Below are 18076 nucleotides of genomic sequence, written 5' to 3'. Positions count from 1 at the left end.
CACACCCTCCCCAGAATTTGTTGTTTGTAGATTATCTGATGATGCCGATTCTAACAGGTGTGAGGTCTTACCTCATTGTAGTTTTGATTTGCATTTCTCTAATAATTAGTGATGTTGAGCAGCTTTTCATGTGCGTCTTGGCCATCTCTGTGTCTTCTTTGAAGAAACGTCTCTTTAGATCTTCTGCCCATTTTTGTATTGGGTTGTTTGTTTTATTAATATTAAGCTGCATGAGCTGTTTATATATATTGGAGATTAAACCTTTGTCCATTGATTCGTTTGTGAACGTTTTCGCCCATTCTGAGGGTTGCCTTTTTCCATTCCCGTATTTTTAACAAAGAAAGAAAGAAAGCAAAAGAAGCAGAACACTAATGTGCATGAAATATGCCTCTTGAAACTGTCGTTTTGAAATATGGACGTCTTTTGAATTTTTTGGTCGATATATGACCCCAGGATTTGTTTTCAGGGCAGGTGTCATTTACAGGCCTGTAATGATTTGGAATATCCACTGACCATTAGCGCTGGGATTAAAGCTGCTGTTGTGTGAAACGGCCACAAGGTGGCAGCAGTTCTCCCTTACCAAATCTGGTTACTAGGGCAGCAGAGCCTCAATGGAAGTCGCGTTCTAGATTGGAATGTAGAACGGAATGTGCCATGAGAAAGCCCCTCAAGTTTGTCTCACTACATCTTGTTCGTGTTTTTAATTTAATTTTCTATTTTTTATTACAGCAGGTTTGAGTACAACGTTTAGCTTGTTGTAGGTGTGCAAGAGGTGGTTCTTTTACACATATACATATGTCTGTTCTTCCTGGGAACCTTTTCCCATGTACGTTATGACAGAATGTTGAGTAGTCTTCTCTTGGTACTCCGTAGGTCTTTGGTGATTATATACGTCTACTGTGTTTGTATATGTCTGTTAACCCCAATATCGTAATGAATTCAATCCTCACACCTTTCCTTTGGTGAACCATAAGTTTGTTTAATGAATCTGTGATTGCCCTTCTCCGTGGAAATATCTGCCCTTGTATCAATTTATAGGTAACACCTATAAGTGATATGATATGATATGTGTCTTTCACTTTCTGACTTACTCCAAGTCACGTGATTACCTCTAGACTCATCTACGGTGCTGCAAATGGCATTGTTTCCTTTTTTTCCTTGGCGAATATTCTGTCTTAGCGAGGTCCATTTTCTGCAATGTGATTCCCTGAGGGCTGAGGATTAGCTGACCTGGCCAGCCTGACCCTGCCGGCAAGCCCTCCCCAGGTGTGCCTGGGTTGAGGTCAATATAAACAGCACTCCAGGCAGCAATAGCCCCTGCAGCTGTGCCTGACTCCATATTCTCTGCCCCGTCAGCAGTCTCGGGGCTGTGCTGGTGGGAGGGTGGGAGGGTCCACGGCTTTGTGGGTGGCCCAGTGTGAGTGGGGCTCTGCTGGACTTTCGGCAGGAGTTGCCAGGCTGCCACCTGTAAAGGAGAGGATGTGTCACCCATAACTTCCACGGGAATATCTCTTCGGGCTCAGGTGAGGAAGGAAAAAAAGGAGTGGGGTCCGGGACGGGAGGGGTATCTCAGGCAGGGCAATGGAAAGCTTCCAGAAGAGCGCCCGTGGCCAGGACCATCCTGGCTGACCTGCAGGCACCAAGTTGGCCTGCGTGCTGTCGCTGGTGTGGCTCCACGGCCCTTCCTCTAGGCTTTCAAGCCCTTGTACATATTCAGGTGTTTCGCCTGGGAAGGGTGGGAACAGTTCAGCAGCAGCTGGCCTGGGGCTCAGCTCACGTTTACTCACAGAGGCCTCGGCACGGTCCCCCAGCTTTGCAATAAGGACGCTCCTTGCGTGGGCGGGCGGGGCTGCTGGCTGTATGGGAGATGATTCCCCACCTCTGACCAATTTCAGAATTGTTTACCACTGGAGCAAGTGCCTTGGTAGTGTTTTCCTCTGTATAACTGTTAGGTTCAGTTTTTTTTTTCTTTTTTGGTTCAAGTTAGGTTTTATTCCTCTTTTATGTATATATGGATATAAGCATGGAAATAATTCATTCTTATAAATACATCAGCGTGAATGGAAGAACTTTTTTTTCTGTTTTATTTTTACAATTCATTTTTAAAAAATTTGAAATTTAATTTTATTTATTTTTTTATACAGTAGGTTATTATTAGTTATCTATTTTATGCATAAACATGTATACAGGTCAATCCCAATCTCCCAAATCATCCCACCACCACCACCCCATGGCTTCCCCCACTTTGTGTCCATACGTTTGTTCTCTACCTCTGTGTCTCTATTTCTGCCCTGCAAACCAGTTCATCTGTACCATTTTTCTAGGTTCCACATATAGGCATTAATATACAATATTTGTTTTTCTCTTTCTGACTTACTTCACTCTGCATGACAGTCTCTAGATCCATCAACTTCTCTACAAATGACCGTTTCATTCCTTTTTATGGCTGAGTAATATTCCATTTTATATATGTACCACATCTTTATCCATTCGTCTGTCTGTGGCCATTTAGGTTGCTTCCATTACCTGGCTATTGTAAATAGTGCTGCAATGAACATTGTGGTGAATGTGTCTTTGTGATTTATGGTTTTCTCTGGGTATATGCCCAGAAGTGGGATTGCTGGATCGTATGGTAATTCTCTTTTTAGTTTTTTAAAGGAACCTCCATACTGTTCTCCATAGTGACTGTATCAATTTACATTCCCACCAATAGCGGAAGAGGGTTCCTTTTGTCCACACCCTCCCCAGAATTTGTTGTTTGTAGATTATCTGATGATGCCGATTCTAACAGGTGTGAGGTCTTACCTCATTGTAGTTTTGATTTGCATTTCTCTAATAATTAGTGATGTTGAGCAGCGTTTCATGTGCGTCTTGGCCATCTCTGTGTCTTCTTTGAAGAATCGTCTCTTTAGATCTTCTGCCCATTTTTGTATTGGGTTGTTTGTTTTATTAATATTAAGCTGCATGAGCTGTTTATATATATTGGAGATTAAACCTTTGTCCATTGATTCGTTTTTGAACGTTTTCGCCCATTCTGAGGGTTGCCTTTTTCCATTCCCGTATTTTTAACAAAGAAAGAAAGCAAGCAAAAGAAGCAGAACACTAATGTGCGTGAAATATGCCTCTTGAAACTGTCGTTTTGAAATATGGACGTCTTTTGAATTTTTTGGTCGATATATGACCCCAGGATTTCTTTTCAGGGCAGGTGTCATTTACAGGCCTGTAATGATTTGGAATATCCTCTGACCATTAGCGCTGGGATGAAAGCTGCTGTTGTGTGAAACAGCCACAAGGTGGCAGCAGTTCTCCCTTACCAAATCTGGTTACTAGGGCAGCAGAGCCTCAATGGAAGTCGCGTTCTAGATTGGAATGTAGAACGGAAGGTGCCAGGAGAAAGCCCCTCAAGTTTGACTCACTACTTCTTGTTCGTGTTTTTAATTTAATTTTTTATTTTTTATTACAGCAAGTTTGAGTACAACGTTTAGCTTGTTGTTGGTGTGCAAGAGGTGGTTCTTTTACACATATAATATGTCTGTTCTTCCTGGGAACCTTTTCCCATGTACGTTATGACAGAATGTTGAGTAGTCTTCTCTTGGTACTCCGTAGGTCTTTGGTGATTATATACTTCTACTGTGTTTGTATATGTCTGTTAACCCCAATATCGTAATGAATTCAATCCTCACACCTTTCCTTTGGTGAACCTTAAGTTTGTTTAATGAATCTGTGATTGCCCTTCTCCGTGGAAATATCTGCCCTGGTATCAATTTATAGGTAACACCTATAAGTGATATGATATGATATGTGTCTTTCACTTTCTGACTTACTCCAAGTCACGTGATTACCTCGAGACTCATCTACGGTGCTGCGAATGGCATTGTGTCCTTTTTTTCCTTGGCGAATATTCTGTCTTAGTGAGGTCCATATTCTGCAATGTGATTCCCTGAGGGCTGAGGATTAGCTGCCCTGGGCAGCCTGACCCTGCCGGCAAGCCCTCCCCAGGTGTGCCTGTGTTGAGGTCAATATAAACAGCACTCCAGGCATCAATAGCCCCTGCAGCTGTGCCTGACTCCATATTCTCTGCACCATCAGCAGTCTCTGGGCTGTGCTGGTGGGAGGGTGTGAGGGTCCACGGCTTTGTTGTTGGTCCGGTGTGAGTGGGGCTCTGCTGGATTTTCGGCAGGAGTTGCCAGGCTGCCACCTGTAAAGAAGAGGATGTGTCACCCATAACTTCCACTGGAATATCTTTCCGGGCTGAGGTGAGGAAGGAAAACAAGGAGTGGGGGCCAGGACAGGAGGGGTATCACAGGCAGGGCAATGGAAAGCTTCCAGAAGAGCACCCGTGGCCAGGACCATACTGGCTGACCTGCAGGCACCAAGTTGGCCTGCGTGCTGTCGCTGGTGTGGCTCCACGGCCCTTCCTCTAGGCTTTCAGGCCCTTGTACATATGCAGGTGTTTCACCTGGGAAGGGTGGGAACAGTTGAACAGCAGCTGGCCTGGGGCTCAGCTCACGTTTACTTACAGAGGCCTCGGCACGGTCCCCTAGCTTTGCAATAAGGACGCTCCTTGCCTGGGTGGGCGGGGCTGCTGTCTGTATGGGAGATGATTCCCCACCTCTGACCAATTTCAGAATTGTTTACCACTGGAGCAAGTGCCTTGGTAGTGTTTTCCTCTGTATAACTGTTAAGTTCAGTTTTTTTTTTTCTTTTTTGGTTCAAGTTAGATTTTATTCCTCTTTTATGTATTTATGGATATAAGCATGGAAATAATTCATTCTTATAAATACATCAGTGTGAATGGAAGAACTTTTTTTCTGTTTTATTTTTACATTTTATTTTTTAAAAATTTGAAATTTAATTTTATTTATTTTTTTATACAGTAGGTTATTATTAGTTATCTATTTTATGCATAAGCATGTATACAGGTCAATCACAATCACCCAACTCATCCCACCGCCACCACCCCAATGCTTCCCCCACTTTGTGTCCATACGTTTGTTCTCTACCTCTGTGTCTCTATTTCTGCCCTGCAAACCAGTTCATCTGTACCATTTTTCTAGGTTCCACATATAGGCCTTAATATACAATATTTGTTTTTCTCTTTCTGACTTACTTCACTCTGCATGACAGTCTCTAGATCCATCAACTTCTCTACAAATGACCCAGTTTCATTCCTTTTTATGGCTGAGTAATATTCCTTTTTATATATGTACCACATCTTTATCCATTCGTCTGTCTGTGGCCATTTAGGTTGCTTCCATTACCTGGCTATTGTAAATAGTGCTGCAATGAACATTGTGGTGAATGTGTCTTTGTGATTTATGGTTTTCTCTGGGTATATGCCCAGAAGTGGGATTGCTGGATCCTATGGTAATTCTCTTTTTAGTTTTTTAAAGGAACCTCCATACTGTTCTCCATAGTGACTGTATCAATTTACATTCCCACCAATAGCGGAAGAGGGTTCCTTTTGTCCACACCCTCCCCAGAATTTGTTGTTTGTAGATTATCTGATGATGCCGATTCTAACAGGTGTGAGGTCTTACCTCATTGTAGTTTTGATTTGCATTTCTCTAATAATTAGTGATGTTGAGCAGCTTTTCATGTGCGTCTTGGCCATCTCTGTGTCTTCTTTGAAGAAACGTCTCTTTAGAACTTCTGCCCATTTTTGTATTGGGTTGTTTGTTTTATTAATATTAAGCTCCATGACCTGTTTATATATATTGGCGATTAAACCTTTGTCCATTGATTCGTTTGTGAACGTTTTCGCCCATTCTGAGGGTTGCCTTTTTCCATTCCCGTTTTTTTAACAAAGAAAGAAAGAAAGCCAAAGAAGCAGAACACTAATGTGCGTGAAATATGCCTCTTGTAACTGTCGTTTTGAAATATGGACGTCTTTTGAATTTTTTGGTCGATATATGACCCCAGGATTTGTTTTCAGGGCAGGTGTCATTTACCGGCATGTAATGATTTGGAATATCCACTGACCATTAGCGCTGAGATTAAAGCTGCTGTTGGGTGAAACGGCCACAAGGTGGCAGCAGTTCTCCCTTACCATATCTGGTTACTAGGGCAGCAGAGCCTCAATGGAAGTCCCGTTCTAGATTGGAATGTAGAACGGAATGTGCCAGGAGAAATCCCCTCAACTTTGTCTCACTACTTCTTGTTCGTGTTTTTAATTTAATTTTTTATTTTTTATTACAGCAAGTTTGAGTACAACGTTTAGTTTGTTGTTGGTGTGCAAGAGGTGGTTCTTTTACACATATACATATGTCTGTTCTTCCTGGGAACCTTTTCCCATGTACGTTATGACAGAATGTTGAGTAGTCTTCTCTTGGTACTCCGTAGGGCTTTGGTGATTATATACTTCTACTGTGTTTGAATATGTCTGTTAACCCCAATATCGTAATGAATTCAATCCTCACACCTTTCCTTTGGTGAACCATAAGTTTGTTTAATGAATCTGTGATTGCCCTTCTCCGTGGAAATATCTGCCCTGGTATCAATTTATAGGTAACACCTATAAGTGATATGATATGATATGTGTCTTTCACTTTCTGACTTACTCCAAGTCACGTGATTACCTCTAGACTCATCTACGGTGCTGCAAATGGCATTGTGTCTTTTTTTCCCTTGGCGAATATTCTGTCTTAGCGAGGTCCATTTTCTGCAATGTAATTCCCTGAGGGCTGAGGATTAGCTGACCTGGCCAGCCAGACCCTGCCGGCAAGCCCTCCCCAGGTGTGCCTGGGTTGAGGTCAATATAAACAGCACTCCAGGCAGCAATAGCCCCTGCAGCTGTGCCTGACTCCATATTCTCTGCACCATCAGCAGTCTCGGGGCTGTGCTGGTGGGAGGGTGTGAGGGTCCACGGCTTTGTGGTTGGTCCAGTGTGAGTGGGGCTCTGCTGGATTTTCGGCAGGAGTTGCCAGGCTGCCACCTGTAAAGAAGAGGATGTGTCACCCATAACTTCCACTGGAATATCTCTCCGGGCTGAGGTGAGGAAGGAAAGAAAGGAGTGGGGGCCGGGACAGGAGGGGTATCTCAGGCAGGGCAATGGAAATCTTCCAGAAGGGCGCCCGTGGCCAGGACCATCCTGGCTGACCTGCAGGCACCAAGTTGGCCTGCGTGCCGTCGCTGGTGTGGCTCCACGGCCCTTCCTCTAGGCTTTCAAGCCCTTGTACATATTCAGGTGTTTCACCTGGGAAGGGTGGGAACAGTTCAGCAGCATCTGGCCTGGGGCTCAGCTCACGTTTACTCACAGAGGCCTGGGCACGGTCTCCCAGCTTCGCAATAAGGACGCTCCTTGCGTGGGCGGGTGGGGCTGCTGACTGTATGGGAGATGATTCCCCTCCTCTGACCAATTTCACAATTGTTTACCACTGGAGCAAGTGCCTTGGTAGTGTTTTCCTCTGTATAACTGTTAGGTTCAGTTTTTTTTTTCTTTTTTGGTTCAAGTTAGATTTTATTCCTCTTTTATGTATTTATAGATATAAGCATGGAAATAATTCATTGTTATATATACATCAGTGTGAATGGAAGAATTTTTTTTCTGTTTTATTTTTACATTTTAATTTTAAAAATTTTGAAATTTAATTTTGTTTATTTTTTTATACAGTAGGTTATTATTAGTTATCTATTTTATGCATAAACATGTATACAGGTCAATCCCAATCTCCCAACTCATCCCACCACCACCACCCCATGGCTTCCCCCACTTTGTGTCCATACGTTAGTTCTCTACCTCTGTGTCTCTATTTCTGCCCTGCAAACCAGTTCATCTGTACCATTTTTCTAGGTCCCACATATAGGCATTAATAAACAATATTTGTTTTTCTCTTTCTGACTTACTTCACTCTGCATGACAGTCTCTAGATCCATCAACTTCTCTACAAATGACCGTTTCATTCCTTTTTATGGCTGAGTAATATTCCATTTTATATATGTACCACATCTTTATCCATTCGTCTGTCTGTGGCCATTTAGGTTGCTTCCATTACCTGGCTATTGTAAATAGTGCTGCAATGAACATTGTGGTGAATGTGTCTTTGTGATTTATGGTTTTCTCTGGGTATATGCCCAGAAGTGGGATTGCTGGATCCTATGGTAATTCTCTTTTTCGTTTTTTAAAGGAACCTCCATACTGTTCTCCATAGTGACTGTATCAATTTACATTCCCACCAATAGCGGAAGAGGGTTCCTTTTGTCCACACCCTCCCCAGAATTTGTTGTTTGTAGATTATCTGATGATGCCGATTCTAACAGGTGTGAGGTCTTACCTCATTGTAGTTTTGATTTGCATTTCTCTAATAATTAGTGATGTTGAGCAGCTTTTCATGTGCGTCTTGGCCATCTCTGTGTCTTCTTTGAAGAAACGTCTCTTTAGATCTTCTGCCCATTTTTGTATTGGGTTGTTTGTTTTATTAATATTAAGCTGCATGAGCTGTTTATATAGATTGGAGATTAAACCTTTGTCCATTGATTCGCTTGTGAACGTTTTCGCCCATTCTGAGGGTTGCCTTTTTCCATTCCCGTATTTTTAACAAAGAAAGAAAGAAAGCAAAAGAAGCAGAACACTAATGTGCGTGAAATATGCCTCTTGAAACTGTCGTTTTGAAATATGGACGTCTTTTGAATTTTTTGGTCGATATATGACCCCAGGATTTCTTTTCAGGGCAGGTGTCATTTACAGGCCTGTAATGATTTGGAATATCCACTGACCATTAGCGCTGGGATTAAAGCTGCTGTTGTGTGAAACGGCCACAAGGTGGCAGCAGTTCTCCCTAACCAAAACTGGTTACTAGGGCAGCAGAGCCTCAATGGAAGTCGCGTTCTAGATTGGAATGTAGAAGGGAATGTGCCAGGAGAAAGCCCCTCAAGTGTGTCTCACTGCTTCTTCTTCTTGTTTTTAATTTAATTTTTTATTTTTTATTACAGCAAGTTTGAGTACAACGTTTAGCTTGTTGTAGGTGTGCAAGAGGAGGTTCTTTTACACATATACATATGTCTGTTCTTCCTGGGATCCTTTTCCCATGTACGTTATGACAGAATGTTGAGTAGTCTTCTCTTGATACTCCGTAGGTCTTTGGTGATTATATACTTCTACAGTGTTTGTATATGTCTGTTAACCCCAATATCGTAATGAATTCAATCCTCACACCTTTCCTTTGGTGAACCATAAGTTTGTTTAATGAATCTGTGATTGCCCTTCTCCGTGGAAATATCTGCCCTGGTATCAATTTATAGGTAACACCTATAAGTGATATGATATGATATGTGTCTTTCACTTTCTGACTTACTCCAAGTCACGTGATTACCTCGAGACTCATCTACGGTGCTGCAAATGGCATTGTGTCCTTTTTGTCCTTGGCGAATATTCTGTCTTAGCGAGGTCCATTTTCTGCAATGTGATTCCCTGAGGGCTGAGGATTAGCTGCCCTGGGCAGCCTGACCCTGCCGGCAAGCCCTCCCCAGGTGTGCCAGCGTTGAGGTCAATATAAACAGCACTCCAGGCAGCAATAGCCACTGCAGCTGTGCCTGACTCCATATTCTCTGCACCATCAGCTGTCACGGGTCTGTGCTGGTGGGAGGGTGTGAGGGTCCACGGCTTTGTGCGTGGCCCGGTGTGAGTGGGGCTCTGCTGGATTTTCGGCAGGAGTTGCCAGGCTGCCACCTGTAAAGAAGAGGATGTGTCACCCATAACTTCCACTGGAATATCTCTCCGGGCTGAGGTGAGGAAGGAAAAAAAGGAGTGGGTGCCGGGACAGGAGGGGTATCTCAGGCAGGGCAATGGAAATCTTCCAGAAGGGCGCCCGTGGCCAGGACCATCCTGGCTGACCTGCAGGCACCAAGTTGGCCTGCGTGCCGTCGCTGGTGTGGCTCCACGGCCCTTCCTCTAGGCTTTCAAGCCCTTGTACATATTCAGGTGTTTCACCTGGGAAGGGTGGGAACAGTTCAGCAGCTTCTGGCCTGGGGCTCAGCTCACGTTTACTCACAGAGGCCTGGGCCCGGTCTCCCAGCTTCGCAATAAGGACGCTCCTTGCGTGGGCGGGTGGGGCTGCTGACTGTATGGGAGATGATTCCACACCTCTGACCAATTTCACAATTGTTTACCACTGGAGCAAGTGCCTTGGTAGTGTTTTCCTCTGTATAACTGTTACGTTCAGTTTTTTTTTTCTTTTTTGGTTCAAGTTAGATTTTATTCCTCTTTTATGTATTTATAGATATAAGCATGGAAATAATTCATTGTTATATATACATCAGTGTGAATGGAAGAATTTTTTTTCTGTTTTATTTTTACATTTTAATTTTAAAAATTTTGAAATTTAATTTTGTTTATTTTTTTATACAGTAGGTTATTATTAGTTATCTATTTTATGCATAAACATGTATACAGGTCAATCCCAATCTCCCAACTCATCCCACCACCACCACCCCATGGCTTCCCCCACTTTGTGTCCATACGTTAGTTCTCTACCTCTGTGTCTCTATTTCTGCCCTGCAAACCAGTTCATCTGTACCATTTTTCTAGGTCCCACATATAGGCATTAATAAACAATATTTGTTTTTCTCTTTCTGACTTACTTCACTCTGCATGACAGTCTCTAGATCCATCAACTTCTCTACAAATGACCGTTTCATTCCTTTTTATGGCTGAGTAATATTCCATTTTATATATGTACCACATCTTTATCCATTCGTCTGTCTGTGGCCATTTAGGTTGCTTCCATTACCTGGCTATTGTAAATAGTGCTGCAATGAACATTGTGGTGAATGTGTCTTTGTGATTTATGGTTTTCTCTGGGTATATGCCCAGAAGTGGGATTGCTGGATCCTATGGTAATTCTCTTTTTCGTTTTTTAAAGGAACCTCCATACTGTTCTCCATAGTGACTGTATCAATTTACATTCCCACCAATAGCGGAAGAGGGTTCCTTTTGTCCACACCCTCCCCAGAATTTGTTGTTTGTAGATTATCTGATGATGCCGATTCTAACAGGTGTGAGGTCTTACCTCATTGTAGTTTTGATTTGCATTTCTCTAATAATTAGTGATGTTGAGCAGCTTTTCATGTGCGTCTTGGCCATCTCTGTGTCTTCTTTGAAGAAACGTCTCTTTAGATCTTCTGCCCATTTTTGTATTGGGTTGTTTGTTTTATTAATATTAAGCTGCATGAGCTGTTTATATATATTGGAGATTAAACCTTTGTCCATTGATTCATTTTTGAACGTTTTCGCCCATTCTGAGGGTTGCCTTTTTCCATTCCCGTATTTTTAACAAAGGAAGAAAGAAAGCAAAAGAAGCAGAACACTAATGTGCGTGAAATATGCCTCTTGAAACTGTCGTTTTGAAATATGGACGTCTTTTGAATTTTTTGGTCGATATATGACCCCAGGATTTCTTTTCAGGGCAGGTGTCATTTACAGGCCTGTAATGATTTGGAATATCCACTGACCATTAGCGCTGGGATTAAAGCTGCTGTTGTGTGAAACGGCCACAAGGTGGCAGCAGTTCTCCCTAACCAAATCTGGTTACTTGGGCAGCAGAGCCTCAATGGAAGTCGCGTTCTAGATTGGAATGTAGAACGGAATGTGCCAGGAGAAAGCCCCTCAAGTGTGTCTCACTACTTCTTGTTCTTGTTTTTAATTTAATTTTTTATTTTTTATTACAGCAAGTTTGAGTACAACGTTTAGCTTGTTGTAGGTGTGCAAGAGGAGGTTCTTTTACACATATACATATGTCTGTTCTTCCTGGGATCCTTTTCCCATGTACGTTATGACAGAATGTTGAGTAGTCTTCTCTTGGTACTCCGTAGGTCTTTGGTGATTATATACGTCTACTGTGTTTCTATATGTCTGTTAACCCCAATATCGTAATGAATTCAATCCTCACACCTTTCCTTTGGTGAACCATAAGTTTGTTTAATGAATCTGTGATTGCCCTTCTCCATGGAAATATCTGCCCTGGTATCAATTTATAGGTAACACCTATAAGTGATATGATATGATATGTGTCGTTCACTTTCTGACTTACTCCAAGTCACGTGATTACCTCGAGACTCATCTACAGTGCTGCAAATGGCATTGTGTCCTTTTTCTCCTTGGCGAATATTCTGTCTTAGCGAGGTCCATTTTCTGCAATGTGATTCCCTGAGGGCTGAGGATTAGCTGCCCTGGGCAGCCTGACCCTGCCGGCAAGCCCTCCCCAGGTGTGCCTGGGTTGAGGTCAATATAAACAGCACTCCAGGCAGCAATAGCCCCTGCAGCTGTGCCTGACTCCATATTCTCTGCCCCGTCAGCAGTCTCGGGGCTGTGCTGGTGGGAGGTTGTGAGTGTCCACGGCTTTGTGGGTGGCCCGGTGTGAGTGGGGCTCTGCTGGACTTTCGGCAGTAGTTGCCAGGCTGCCACCTGTAAAGAAGAGGATGTGTCACCCATAACTTCCAATGGAATATCTCTCCGGGCTGAGGTGAGGAAGGAAAAAGAGGAGTGGGGGCCGGGACAGGAGGGGTATCTCAGGCAGGGCAATGGAAAGCTTCCAGAAGAGCGCCCGTGGCTAGGACTATCCTGGCTGACATGCAGGCACCAAGTTGGCCTGCGTGCCCTCGCTGCTGCGGCTCCACGGCCCTCCCTCTAGGCTCTCAAGCCCTTGTACATATTCAGGTGTTTCACCTGGGAAGGGTGGGAACAGTTGAGCAGCAGCTGGCCTGGGGCTCAGCTCACGTTTACTCACAGAGGCCTCGGCACGGTCCCCCAGCTTTGCAATAAGGACGCTCCTTGCGTGGGCGGGCGGGGCTGCTGGCTGTATGGGAGATGATTCCCCACCTCTGACCAATTTCAGAATTGTTTACCACTGGAGCAATGCCTTGGTAATGATTTCCTCTGTATAACTGTTACGTTCAGTTTTTTTTTTTCTTTTTAGGTTCAAGTTAGATTTTATTCCTCTTTTATGTATTTATGGATATAAGCATGGAAATAATTCATTCTTATAAATACATCAGTGTGAATGGAAGAACTTTTTTTTCTGTATTATTTTTACATTTTATTTTTAAAAAATTTGAAATTTAATTTTATTTATTTTTTTATACAGTAGGTTATTATTAGTTATCTATTTTATGCATAAACATGTATACAGGTCAATCCCAATCTCCCAACTCATCCCACCACCACCACCCCATGGCTTCCCCCACTTTGTGTCCATACGTTTGTTCTCTACCTCTGTGTCTCTATTTCTGCCCTGCAAACCAGTTCATCTGTACCATTTTTCTAGGTTCCACATATAGGCATTAATATACAATATTTGTTTTTCTCTTTCTGACTTACTTCACTCTCCATGACAGTCTCTAGATCCATCAACTTCTCTACAAATGACCGTTTCATTCCTTTTTATGGCTGAGTAATATTCCATTTTATATATGTACCACATCTTTATCCATTCGTCTGTCTGTGGCCATTTAGCTTGCTTCCATTACCTGGCTATTGTAAATAGTGCTGCAATGAACATTGTGGTGAATGTGTCTTTGTGATTTATGGTTTTCTCTGGGTATATGCCCAGAAGAGGGATTGCTGGATCCTATGGTAATTCTCTTTTTCGTTTTTTAAAGGAACCTCCATACTGTTCTCCATAGTGACTGTATCAATTTACATTCCCACCAATAGCGGAAGAGGGTTCCTTTTGTCCACACCCTCCCCAGTATTTGTTATTTGTAGATTATCTGATGATGCCGATTCTAACAGGTGTGAGGTCTTACCACATTGTAGTTTTGATTTGCACTTCTCTAATAATTAGTGATGTTGAGCAGCTTTTCATGTGCGTCTTGGCCATCTCTGTGTCTTCTTTGAAGAAACGTCTCTTTAGATCTTCTGCCCATTTTTGTATTGGGTTGTTTCTTTTATTAATATTAAGCTGCATGAGCTGTTTATATATATTGGAGATTAAACCTTTGTCCATTGATTCGCTTGTGAACGTTTTCGCCCATTCTGAGGGTTGCCTTTTTCCATTCCCGTATTTTTAACAAAGAAAGAAAGAAAGCAAAAGAAGCAGAACACTAATGTGCATGAAATATGCCTCTTGAAACTGTCGTTTTGAAATATGGACGTCTTTTGAATTTTTTGGTCGATATATGACCCCAGGATTTCTTTTCAGGGCAGGTGTCATTTACAGGCCTGTAATGATTTGGAATATCCACTGACCATTAGCGCTGGGATTAAAGCTGCAGTTGTGAGAAACGGCCACAAGGTGGCAGCAGTTCTCCCTTACCAAATCTGGTTACTAGGGCAGCAGAGCCTCAATGGAAGTCGCGTTCTAGATTGGAATGTAGAACGGAATGTGCCAGGAGAAAGCCCCTCAAGTGTGTCTCACTACTTATTGTTCTTGTTTTTAATTTAATTTTTTATTTTTTATTACAGCAAGTTTGAGTACATCGTTTAGCTTGTTGTAGGTGTGCAAGAGGTGGTTCTTTTACACATATACATATGTCTGTTCTTCCTGGGATCCTTTTCCCATGTACGTTATGACAGAATGTTGAGTAGTCTTCTCTTGGTACTCCGTAGGTCTTTGGTGATTATATACGTCTACTGTGTTTCTATATGTCTGTTAACCCCAATATCGTAATGAATTCAATCCTCACACCTTTCCTTTGGTGAACCATAAGTTTGTTTAATGAATCTGTGATTGCCCTTCTCCATGGAAATATCTGCCCTGGTATCAATTTATAGGTAACACCTATAAGTGATATGATATGATATGTGTCGTTCACTTTCTGACTTACTCCAAGTCACGTGATTACCTCGAGACTCATCTACAGTGCTGCAAATGGCATTGAGTCCTTTTTCTCCTTGGCGAATATTCTGTCTTAGCGAGGTCCATTTTCTGCAATGTGATTCCCTGAGGGCTGAGGATTAGCTGCCCTGGGCAGCCTGACCCTGCCGGCAAGCCCTCCCCAGGTGTGCCTGGGTTGAGTTCAATATAAACAGCACTCCAGGAAGCAATAGCCCCTGCAGCTGTGCCTGACTCCATATTCTCTGCCCCGTCAGCAGTCTCGGGGCTGTGCTGGTGGGAGGTTGTGAGTGTCCACGGCTTTGTGGGTGGCCCGGTGTGAGTGGGGCTCTGCTGGACTTTCGGCAGTAGTTGCCAGGCTGCCACCTGTAAAGAAGAGGATGTGTCACCCATAAGTTCCACTGGAATATCTCTCCGGGCTGAGGTGAGGAAGGAAAAAAAGGAGTGGGGGCCGGGACAGGAGGGGTATCTCAGGCAGGGCAATGGAAAGCTTCCAGAAGAGTGCCCGTGACTAGGACTATCCTGGCTGACATGCAGGCACCAAGTTGGCCTGGGTGCCGTCGCTGGTGAGGCTCCACGGCCCTCCCTCTAGGCTTTCAAGCCCTTGTACATATTCAGGTGTTTCACCTGGGAAGGGTGGGAACAGTTGAGCAGCAGCTGGCCTGGGGCTCAGCTCACGTTTACTCACAGAGGCCTCGGCACGGTCCCCCAGCTTCTCAATAAGGACGCTCCTTGCGTGGGCGGGCGGGGCTGCTGGCTGTATGGGAGATGATTCCCCACCTCTGACCAATTTCAGAATTGTTTACCACTGGAGCAATGCCTTGGTAATGTTTTCCTCTGTATAACTGTTACGTTCACTTTTTTTTTTTTCTTTTTAGGTTCAAGTTAGATTTTATTCCTCTTTTATGTATTTATGGATATAAGCATGGAAATAATTCATTCTTATAAATACATCAGTGTGAATGGAAGAACTTTATTTTCTGTATTATTTTTACATTTTATTTTTTAAAAATTTGAAATTTAATTTTATTTATTTTTTTATACAGTAGGTTATTATTAGTTATCTATTTTATGCATAAACATGTATACAGGTCAATCCCAATCTCCCAACTCATCCCACCACCACCACCCCTTGGCTTCCCCCACTTTGTGTCCATACGTTTGTTCTCTACCTCTGTGTCTCTATTTCTGCCCTGCAAACCAGTTCATCTGTACCATTTTTCTAGGTTCCACATATAGGCATTAATATACAATATTTGTTTTTCTCTTTCTGACTTACTTCACTCTGCATGACAGTCTCTAGATCCATCAACTTCTCTACAAATGACCGTTTCATTCCTTTTTATGGCTGAGTAATATTCCATTTTATATATGTACCACATCTTTATCCATTCGTCTGTCTGTGGCCATTTAGCTTGCTTCCATTACCTGGCTATTGTAAATAGTGCTGCAATGAACATTGTGGTGAATGTGTCTTTGTGATTTATGGTTTTCTCTGGGTATATGCCCAGAAGAGGGATTGCTGGATCCTATGGTAATTCTCTTTTTAGTTTTTTAAAGGAACCTCCATACTGTTCTCCATAGTGACTGTATCAATTTACATTCCCACCAATAGCGGAAGAGGGTTCCTTTTGTCCACACCCTCCCCAGAATTTGTTATTTGTAGATTATCTGATGATGCCGATTCTAACAGGTGTGAGGTCTTACCACATTGTAGTTTTGATTTGCACTTCTCTAATAATTAGTGATGTTGAGCAGCTTTTCATGTGCGTCTTGGCCATCTCTGTGTCTTCTTTGAAGAAACGTCTCTTTAGATCTTCTGCCCATTTTTGTACTGGGTTGTTTGTTTTATTAATATTAAGCTGCATGAGCTGTTTATATATATTGGAGATTAAACCTTTGTCCATTGATTCGCTTGTGAACGTTTTCGCCCATTCTGAGGGTTGCCTTTTTCCATTCCCGTTTTTTTAACAAAGAAAGAAAGAAAGCAAAAGAAGCAGAACACTAATGTGCGTGAAATATGCCTCTTGAAACTGTCGTTTTGAAATATGGACGTCTTTTGAATTTTTTGGTCGATATATGACCCCAGGATTTCTTTTCAGGGCAGGTGTCATTTACAGGCCTGTAATGATTTGGAATATCCACTGACCATTAGCGCTGGGATTAAAGCTGCAGTTGTGAGAAACGGCCACAAGGTGGCAGCAGTTCTCCCTTACCAAATCTGGTTACTAGGGCAGCAGAGCCTCAATGGAAGTCGCGTTCTAGATTGGAATGTAGAACGGAATGTGCCAGGAGAAAGCCCCTCAAGTGTGTCTCACTACTTCTTGTTCTTGTTTTTAATTTAATTTTTTATTTTTTATTACAGCAAGTTTGAGTACATCGTTTAGCTTGTTGTAGGTGTGCAAGTGGTGGTTCTTTTACACATATACATATGTCTGTTCTTCCTGGGATCCTTTTCCCATGTACGTTATGACAGAATGTTGAGTAGTCTTCTCTTGGTACTCCGTAGGTCTTTGGTGATTATATACTTCTACAGTGTTTGTATATGTCTGTTAACCCCAATATCGTAATGAATTCAATCCTCACACCTTTCCTTTGGTGAACCATAAGTTTGTTTAATGAATCTGTGATTGCCCTTCTCCGTGGAAATATCTGCCCTGGTATCAATTTATAGGTAACACCTATAAGTGATATGATATGATATGTGTCTTTCACTTTCTGACTTACTCCAAGTCACGTGATTACCTCGAGACTCATCTACGGTGCTGCAAATGGCATTGTGTCCTTTTTTTCCTTGGCGAATATTCTGTCTTAGCGAGGTCCATTTTCTGCAATGTGATTCCCTGAGGGCTGAGGATTAGCTGCCCTGGGCAGCCTGACCCTGCCGGCAAGCCCTCCCCAGGTGTGCCAGCGTTGAGGTCAATATAAACAGCACTCCAGGCAGCAATAGCCACTGCAGCTGTGCCTGAATCCATATTCTCTGCACCATCAGCAGTCTCGGGGCTGTGCTGGTGGGAGGGTGTGAGGGTCCACGGCTTTGTGCGTGGCCCGGTGTGAGTGGGGCTCTGCTGGACTTTCGGCAGGAGTTGCCAGGCTGCCACCTGTAAAGAAGAGGATGTGTCACCCATAACTTCCACTGGAATATCTCTCCGGGCTGAGGTGAGGAAGGAAAAAAAGGAGTGGGGGCCGGGACAGGAGGGGTATCTCAGGCAGGGCAATGGAAATCTTCCAGAAGAGCGCCCGTGGCCAGGACCATCCTGGCTGACCTGCAGGCACCAAGTTGGCCTGCGTGCCGTTGCTGGTGTGGC

The sequence above is a fragment of the Mesoplodon bidens genome (genome assembly GCF_964165515.1).
Source record: "Mesoplodon bidens genome assembly, chromosome: Y".
Lineage (NCBI taxonomy): Eukaryota > Metazoa > Chordata > Mammalia > Artiodactyla > Ziphiidae > Mesoplodon > Mesoplodon bidens.
Note: the sequence above shows the minus strand (reverse complement) of the source record.